Source organism: Aegilops tauschii, chromosome 2 (genome assembly GCF_002575655.3).
Source record: "Aegilops tauschii subsp. strangulata cultivar AL8/78 chromosome 2, Aet v6.0, whole genome shotgun sequence".
Taxonomy (NCBI): domain Eukaryota; kingdom Viridiplantae; phylum Streptophyta; class Magnoliopsida; order Poales; family Poaceae; genus Aegilops; species Aegilops tauschii.
The window spans coordinates 65,270,502-65,279,359 of NC_053036.3; the positions used below are offsets into that span (position 1 = coordinate 65,270,502).

Here is an 8,858-nt window from a genome sequence, read left to right on the forward strand (position 1 = left end):
CGGCATGCCGCCGTTACAAACATCACCATGGCAACATATGGCGGGCAACCAAGAATGCCGTACAACGCCCTATCTCCTACCAATAACTATCTTCAAATGTCCGACAACCCTTTCACACCTGACAGCATCCACAACTAAATCTCGCTAGAAATGCGCTTACAGTGCTCAGAAGCAACAACCGCCAAGCGCTAAAAGACACGTCTGTTACGCTCCTTCCACAACATCCAGACAGGAAGGAGGGCGATGGAGTCGAAGCCCTTCCTTTGCGACTTAGGGATTAACGCACGACTTGCGGGCCACCAGTCCACGAGAGTTGCATCCAGACTAGGCATGAGCTGATCAAGGCCGCAACAAGAGAGGGCAGAGTGCCATAGCTCTCTGGCAACCACGCATCGGCTTCAGAAGCCATCCCCAATCAACTGCAATTTGTGACACCACCGCACCGTGAAATCAGCTGCCATCAGCTGGAAAATGACATCCAAGGGAACTCCAGAATCAACCATCCATTTCACGACATTTTCCTAAAAAGGGACGTTCATCTCACTGATAAAAGGTGGATAGAATTATTGGTTCCACACATATATGCGTCAAACCAAACACGTACGTCATGATCCCATTATTTCAACGTTGAGATCGTAACAATACCGGACGGAATTCGAAGCAAGTTTTTCACTGAAAATCTTCCTACCGTGCACCGCGTCGCGCGAGGGGGCAGCCCTTGGGCGCCACGCAGAGCCCGTCGTGTCGACACCACAGGAAATGCACGCTATTCGCCTCCTTCCTTCCCATGATCGATCGAGCTATTTTATGTGCAGGCGGAGGGCCCGGGAAAAGATCGAGAGAGAGCAAGGGCAAACTAGCAGACGCATGCACCGACCACACGTATTGCTATAGAAAATGTTGCATGGACGTACGTACCGACATGTGTGTGTCAAGTAAAAGATCCGGCTCTGGCTATTTCTAAATGTTTTCCATATGCAGACGTGAGAAGGCGACGAAACCGGAGGTCCGGCGACGATGACACCTTGAGTCCTTGACGGACGGTAACCACACGCGCGTTCCACAGAAAAATCTCTCCCGCCGTCATGTAATATGTGAGTATGGACCGGCCTGTACGAACGGCGCCAATCATACGGATACCGCATATCGCACGTACGCGGTGCGTGCCGGCCGGTGGATGCAACCACATGCGTGCGGGTGCCGTGTGTGGCGCGTGGCCGTGTACGGGTGAGCTCGTGGACCACACGGGCGCGCCCTGTGCCGGGCGCGTACACCGGCACTGAAACTGACGTCGTGGCTGGCAGTGCATGTGCATGTGCATGCAGCCAGTGCAGTGCTGCCCTCCCGGCCGGCTCCCTCCTTTCTTTGGCTCTCATCGGCCGGAAAATTATTCCACCGGCCATCATGCATTCTCAGGTCGATCGGCTACGTTGCAGCTTGCAAGGAAGTTGCCGGCGCGACCCCATCAACAGCATGGACTACGTTGTAGTTGCCACGCCCAATCACGACCCGGAACGCATCCACGTCGTCGCCACGGTGGCGCGACCGGCGCCATGTTCGGCCGGAAGCCCAAGGGTTAGGTGACAAAGGTGGCGCTGTTCTCGTACAGTCCCTCCACCGGCCGGCGCATTTAGCTCCGACACGGACGTCGCATCGTGGCACTAGAATCACACGACCTAGTACTCCTACAGGGTTCTGCTTTTTGTTGACGTGTATGTGCCGCTTAATAAATCGTACGGAGTTTAATCAAGGACCACTCATTCCTCGTCCGGTGGGTCTAGCCTGGGGTTTATGGACATTGCTAATGCTGGGATGGTGGTCGAGGGACCAGCGTTGGAACGGAAGGTAGGCTCGTGGCTCGTGGCGCAGCTGCATCGATCGATCACTCTCACCACCGGTTGGTACACTGCGAGTAGTCCGGAGCACACGCAGGCATCGATCACTTGCCGGTCGTGTACGGCCCTGTTTTTTTTATGGTGGAGATCGAGGACGTGGAATTCTGGAAAGGAACACCGAACACGTAGGCGGATGTCATGCGTATATGTCTTGGTTAGAGTGATTTTCGTGTTCGAATCGTTCGTTATTAGGAGGTTTCCGTCGGTATCGTTCGGTGCACGTTAGGCCTTGGCGTGTTTAGATGTAACTGTGTGTAGGTCTGTGTTGCCTACGGCGAGAGCGATGTATGGGTGACGTCGTGATGATCCACGGGTGTAAAATGGCCTGATACTGTTTTGTAAGTCTGGCCTCTCACGTCGGTGTGCTCCGGACTACTCGCAGTGTACCAACCGGTGGTGAGAGTGATCGATCGATGCAGCTGCGCCACGAGCCGCCTACCTTCCGTTCCAACGCTGGCTGGTCCCTCGACCACCATCCCAGCATTATCAACGTCCATAAACCCCAGGCTAGACCCACCGGATGAGGAATGAGTGGTCCTTGATTAAACTCCGTACAGTTAATTAAGCAGAACATACACGTCAACAAAAAGCAGAACCCTGTAGGAGTACTAGTACTACGTGTGATTCTAGTGCCACGATGCGACGTCCGTGTCGGAGCTAAATGCGCCGGCCGGTGGGGGACTGTACAAGAACACCGCCACCTAGTAATCCTTGGGATGAGAGGGTCCATCCCAACTCCCAAGTTCCGGCCGAACAGCGCGCCGGTCGCGCCACCGAGGGCGACAATCGTGGGGAAGCTGTGGATGCGTTTCGGGTCGTGGTTGGGCGTGACAACTACTAGTACCGTGGAAGAGCAGAGCTCTCCGGAATTGTCTCCCTTGTCCGTAGTCCATGCTGATGATGGGGTGTCGCCGGCAAGTTCCGGGCAAGCTGCAACGTAGCCGATCGACGTGGGAGTGTATGATGGCTGGTGGAGTATTTTTCCGACCTGTGAGAGCCAAAGAAAGGAGAGACCGGACTCGGCTGGCCCTGCATGCACATGCACTGCCAGCCCCGACGTCCAAGTTTCACTTCCGGTGTACGCGCCCGGCACAGGGCTAGCCCGCGTGGTCCACGAGCCCACCTCCACACGGCCACGCGCCACACACGGCACCCGCATGCATGTGGTTCCATCGACCGGCCGGCACGCACCGCGTACGCTCGACATGCTGTATCCGTATGATTGGTGCCTTCGTACGGGCTGGTCCATACTCCATATGGGAGCGGCTACAGATACTCAACAAAGTGGTCAGTCGATTGCAACCTAAAAGAAACTGACTGACCCAAAACTATGGTCAGTCAGTCAGCCCAACAGAAAGAAAAGCTCAGTACTCTCTGTTTCTTTCTTCTGCTGTCTCTTTAGCCCACAAAGAAAACGGGCCTGAACCCGCTAAGCTAAAGATCCAGTTAACGTACAGCTCACTAGGTCTTCCCCCTTGCCTCCTCTTCTTTCTTTCTCGACACCCACACAGCCGCCACCATGGGAGGAGAAAAAAAGCTCAGATCTCCTGTTGCCTTCTGATGTTTCTGCCCAACTTCTCCAGACGATTCTTGCTGGCAACTACCTTCTCCTTCGTCCACCAAACCAACAGCAGCAGATCTGCTAGAAAAATGGATAATCCTCAATTTCATACCCAGATCACAGATTGCATATTCTTTTTGATCTATGAAAAAAACAGGGAGAAATGCATATTCATGCAATGGGGAAAAATAAGAAGGGATGCTCACTGCCTGAAGAACAAGATGGACAACAAAATTTGCACTTCCATCATACAAAATTTGCGCACATTTTACAACAGCAAGACTGATATTAACCATTTTGATAACGTAATTTAGTGTTTACTGGAGGTAAATACATTAATTTGTACAAAAAGCATTTAACCTACATGGATTACAGGGTAGCTGATTGAATTCATAATCTTTTACCTTCATAAAACTTGCACCCTCAAACTACTAGACTTGCACACACTTTGTAAAGAGAGAAAAAATGATATACAATCTAAAAACTAAACTTGCATGCTTAAAATGCTAAAATTGCACATTCATCACAGTAAATTTGCGCACATTTCACGACAACAAAACTGATATTGCAGGACGTATATATATGAACGTAGCAACACCCAATTCACAAAAAATATAACTACAGCAAAGAAAACTAATCCACAAAAAATCAAAATTTACAAAAAAAGAACTTGCATCATCATCATACTATACTTGCGCACACTTTATCAGAGCGAAAAATTCAAAAAACCCTTGAAACAAAAATGATACTACGAAAAAATGGAAACTACTGTAAGAAAGAACCCAATACTAAATTTAGATGTGTACAAAATGATACCCTAGTTTGAGATTAACTGCATGTATAAACATCGATATCCTAGTTTGAGGTGAACTGCAAATTTCATAAACCCCTTAATTATACCCTGTCTCACTAGAAACAGATCATAAAAATGGATACAAAAATGATATCTACTGAATTTACAGAGTAACTCAATCAAACTAAGAATTATAACTAAATCACAAACCTAAACCATAAAAAAATAAAAATAAAAATAGCATCATCATGTAACTAAATCTTGCACGCTATTAACAACAGCAAGCAAATCATGAACTGTGTGAAAAAAGTTTTACTGCAAGTAGACACATTGATTTGTACAAAAAGGCATTTAACCTACATGGATTACAGGGCACCTAAGTGAATTCACAAAAATAACTACAACAACGAAACTAATCCATAAAATTCAACATTTACAAAAATAAAACTTGTATCCTCAAAATACTAGACTTGCACACACTTTATAAGAGAAAAAAAATGATATACAAATCCAAAACTAAACTTGCATGATCAAAGTACTAATATTGCACTTTCATGATACTAAACTTGCGCGCGTTTTCCAACAGCAAAAGACTGGTATTATCCTTTTCAATAACGTAATTTAGTTTTTACTGGAGGTAGATACATTAATTTGTATAAAAGGCATTTGACCTACATGGATTACAGGGGAGCTAAGTGAATTCACGATTATAACTACTGCAACAAAACTAATCCATAAAATTCAGAATTTACAAGTAAAACTTGCACCCTCAAGATAAATAGACTTGCGCGTACTTTATAAAAGCAAAAATTCATGTAGAATCCAATACTACACTTGCATGCTCATCATACTAAAATTGCACATTCATCATAGTAAACTTGCGCACATTTTACAACAGTAAAGACTAATATTAACCTTGTACAAAAGGGTAGATATATTGATTTAACAAACAAGGATTACATGATAGATAACTCAATCAACAATTATAACTACAGCAAACAGAACTACATATATTGGTTGATTGAACCCGCATTGATTCGTGATACTAAACTTGCAAACACTAAACAACAGGAAAGATTCATACAAAAAGACTTGGTTAAAAAAGATTTATACTACATGAGATACACAATACCTATAATTAAACTCAAAGGTGAATCATACTGAATCTTGCACACAATGTACAACAGCAAAGAAGTTTCATACAAGAAATCCTTGAATAACATGCACACAAAAATTCACCCCATAGAAAGTACATATATTTGAAGAACATTAATACAACTCACCATCCTCCTGAAGCAAGCATCATCAACTACAACACCGAAAACCTCTGGGACTTCATGAGCTTCCACAACTGGTAAGCACGGAGCACCCGGACAACGGCAAACAGGGCAAACCATACCTACATAAAAAAAACATCAAATTTGACTAGATACTAAACATACACACACTGAAAAAAAACATTTGCTCGAACCTAGAAACAGACTACCAAAACCTAAAACCTACAAAGTAACTACCAAACCTAAACATGTAAAAATCTGAAGAAAATCAAGAATGAGCAAGAAGCACACTACGTAAAATATATTGAGAATGACAATATAAAAAAAGATTGGATCTTTAAGTACATACAAGACTTAGTTAACATAATCTCTTCAAACCCTAAAACCAAAACACCACACATCTAACAATCCTACCCATGCTACTTGCACTACAACCAAAGGAATTATCATGATAACCCTAATCAGAACAAAATACTGGAACAAATCTGAACACTACAAAAAGACCTACCAGAAGCATCATAAACTACTCCCAAATAACGCAAACACGATTTCAATAATCAGATCTGAAAAAAATCAGAAAGCCTAGGTAAACCAAGATAAAATAAGAACCCTAGAAGACTACTCTAACTAGCAAGAAACAAAAGCAGAAGAAGTGTAAAAGAACAGCAAGCAGATCTGACAACAAACTTCACGAACCCTAGAGGACAAATCTATCTACCAACAAAAGCAGTACAATAACAAGAGTCAACAAAAGACAATTACCTGAAACAACGGATGAGATCCAGCAAAGCTAATCCCTCTGCCAAGAGAGCCCGGATTGGCAAAACCTGCAAAGAAAAAGAGCATGAGTAAAGCACCTAGGTATAAAATCAGATTAAGAAACATCAGCACATCAAGCAGATCAAACAAAAGCAAAGGGAGAATTAAACTCAGAACAAGCAGACCACGGGGGAGAGGAAGAGGAGAAGCTTCACGAACCCTAGCGGAGGCAAGGAAGAGGAGAAGACAGAACGGAAGAGCGACTGAGGCAACCACGGGACAAGTGACTGACAGATAACGAGCAGCGAGAGGATAATACGAGAAGAGCGCCGACGGTCGGCATCCGACCGCACGGGCCGGGGCCCTTAACGGGTGCGCACAAGAGAACGGGCGCCCGCGAGGAGAGGAAGCCCAGAAAGCCGATTCGACTGACCCAAACAACGGGTCAGTCCATCTGACTTGGCCCAACTCAAAGGCAGATGCATAACCAGAAAAAAAAAGAACACGCATCTCAGAGCACCATCCAACAGACAGGAAATCGACTGACCGAAACTGAAAAATTCAGCTGACTGAAAAGTAGCTAAATTGACTCCATATAAGGTTCCACGCCGACGATCCACGGCTCAATACACAACGGCGGCGACGGCCGGCCGGCGGGAGAGATTTTCTGGGGAACGCATACACACATACGGAAAACCAGCGCTCGCCACAATTAGAAATAGCCAGAGCCGGATCTTTTACTTGACAAGCATGCACACAGATGTCGGTACGTACGTCCATGTATAACATTTTCTATAGCAAGACGTATGGTCGGTGCATGCGTCTGCTAATTTGCCCTTGCTCTCGATATTTTCCCGGACCCTCCGCCTGCACATAAAATAGCTCAATCGATCATGGGAAGGAGGAAGGAGGCGAATACCGTGCATTTCGTGCGGTGTCAACACGACGGGCTCTGCGTGGTGCCCAAGGGCTGCCCCTCCGCGGGACGCGGTGCACGGTAGGATGTTTTCCGTGAAAAACATGCTTCAAATTCCTTCCTGTATTGGTATGATCTCAACGTTGAAATAATGGGGCCATGACGTACGTATTTGGTTTGATGCATATATATGTGTGAAAACAATAATTCTATCCACCTTTTATCAGTGAGATGCACGTCCCCTTTTTATGAAAATGTTGTCAAATGGATGGTTGATTCTGGGGTTCCCTTGGATGTCATTTTCCAGCTGATATATAGCAGTTGATTTCACGGTGCGGTGGTGTCACAAATTGCAGTTGATTCGGGACGTCTTCTGAAGCCGATGCGTGTTTGCCAGAGAGGTTTGGCACTCTACCCTCTCTCCTTGCGGCCTCGGCCAGCTTGTGCCTAGTCTGGATGCAACTCTCGTGGAGTGGTGGCCCGCAAGTCGCGCGCTAATCCCTAAGGCGCAAAATAAGGGCATCGACTTCATCGCCCTTCTTACCGCCTAGATGTTGTGGAAGGAGTGTAACGGACGCGTCTTTCAGCACTCGGCGGTTGTTGCTTCTGAGCTCTGTAGGCGCATTTCTAGCGAGATTGAGCTACGGATGTTGTCAGGTTCGAAAGGGTTGCCGGACATTTGGAGAGGGTATTGGTAGGGGATATGGCGTTGTCCGGTGTTCTTGGTTGCCCGCCATATGTTGCCGTGGTGATGTTTGTAACCGCAACATGCCGCCGGATCCTTTGTACTTCTTATTCTCTCTTCCTCTAATAAGGACTTAATTGGCAGTTGATTTTCATGGTGCGGTGGTGAAACGATATCGTTGAAGACCATGCCGATCGCCTCCAATCCATAGGAATTTTCCTTTTCTGGCTCATTTGGTTGGTAGAATTTCAAAGTATACTATAGTTAATAGGAATTTTCTTACCACTTCAATCTCATGTGAAGAATCTTTAGTCTTTTTTGTGTGCAACAAAACAATCACATATTATTTAATATGTCATGCCACTCTATTTTTCTTTTACAGAATAGAGCACATGCACATACAATCACGCGCGCACACACTACCCCTATGAACGCCTAGAGAGACAGACGGTAGTAATTGAGATTGACAGAGTCGTTGTACACGCTTCATAGTTGACTGACGCGCCGCTGAACGAATATCGCCGAAAAATCTGAAATAAATCTAGAAAAACGCGACCACGTGTGTCAAGTCTAGGACTTGAACCCAAATGAACAATTTCCACCACTAGGAATCTAGCCAGCTAAGCTCTGCTCAGTTCGCTCTTTCTATTTATTTTTCAATTCACGCGTTTTAGAGATCTTGTGAATCAAAGAAGCACTAAGTAGTTACTTGTTCAAAAGCACAAAATATTGGTAACTCAATCCAAAACACCTACACTAATTTTCCTTTTTATTTTATGTAGAACTTAACTGAAAAACTCAGTTGAAACTTTTGGTTTTGCTACTTTTCAGACGAAAACTAAATAACGGTTCTTCAGTTCTGTGCTAATAGCCAACGAATCTTATCACACAGACAGTGAGATTCCTATACAAGTACAATGAGTTAAAATATCTTAATTAGACAGGTACAATTGTTGACTGGGAGATAACCAT

At 45.4% G+C, this 8,858-nt stretch overlaps 1 long non-coding RNA gene across 1 annotated transcript; it reads right to left on the bottom strand.

Moving 5' to 3' along the window:
* Positions 1 to 3,209: 3,209 nt before the first annotated feature.
* On the bottom strand, positions 3,210 to 6,795 carry LOC120974415 (uncharacterized). The gene is made up of 4 exons (XR_005769820.2): positions 6,505 to 6,795; positions 6,289 to 6,353; positions 5,533 to 5,648; positions 3,210 to 3,534 (listed from the first exon to the last, which is right to left on the bottom strand). It is a non-coding gene; the product is annotated as an uncharacterized lncRNA (long non-coding RNA).
* Positions 6,796 to 8,858: the final 2,063 nt, after the last annotated feature.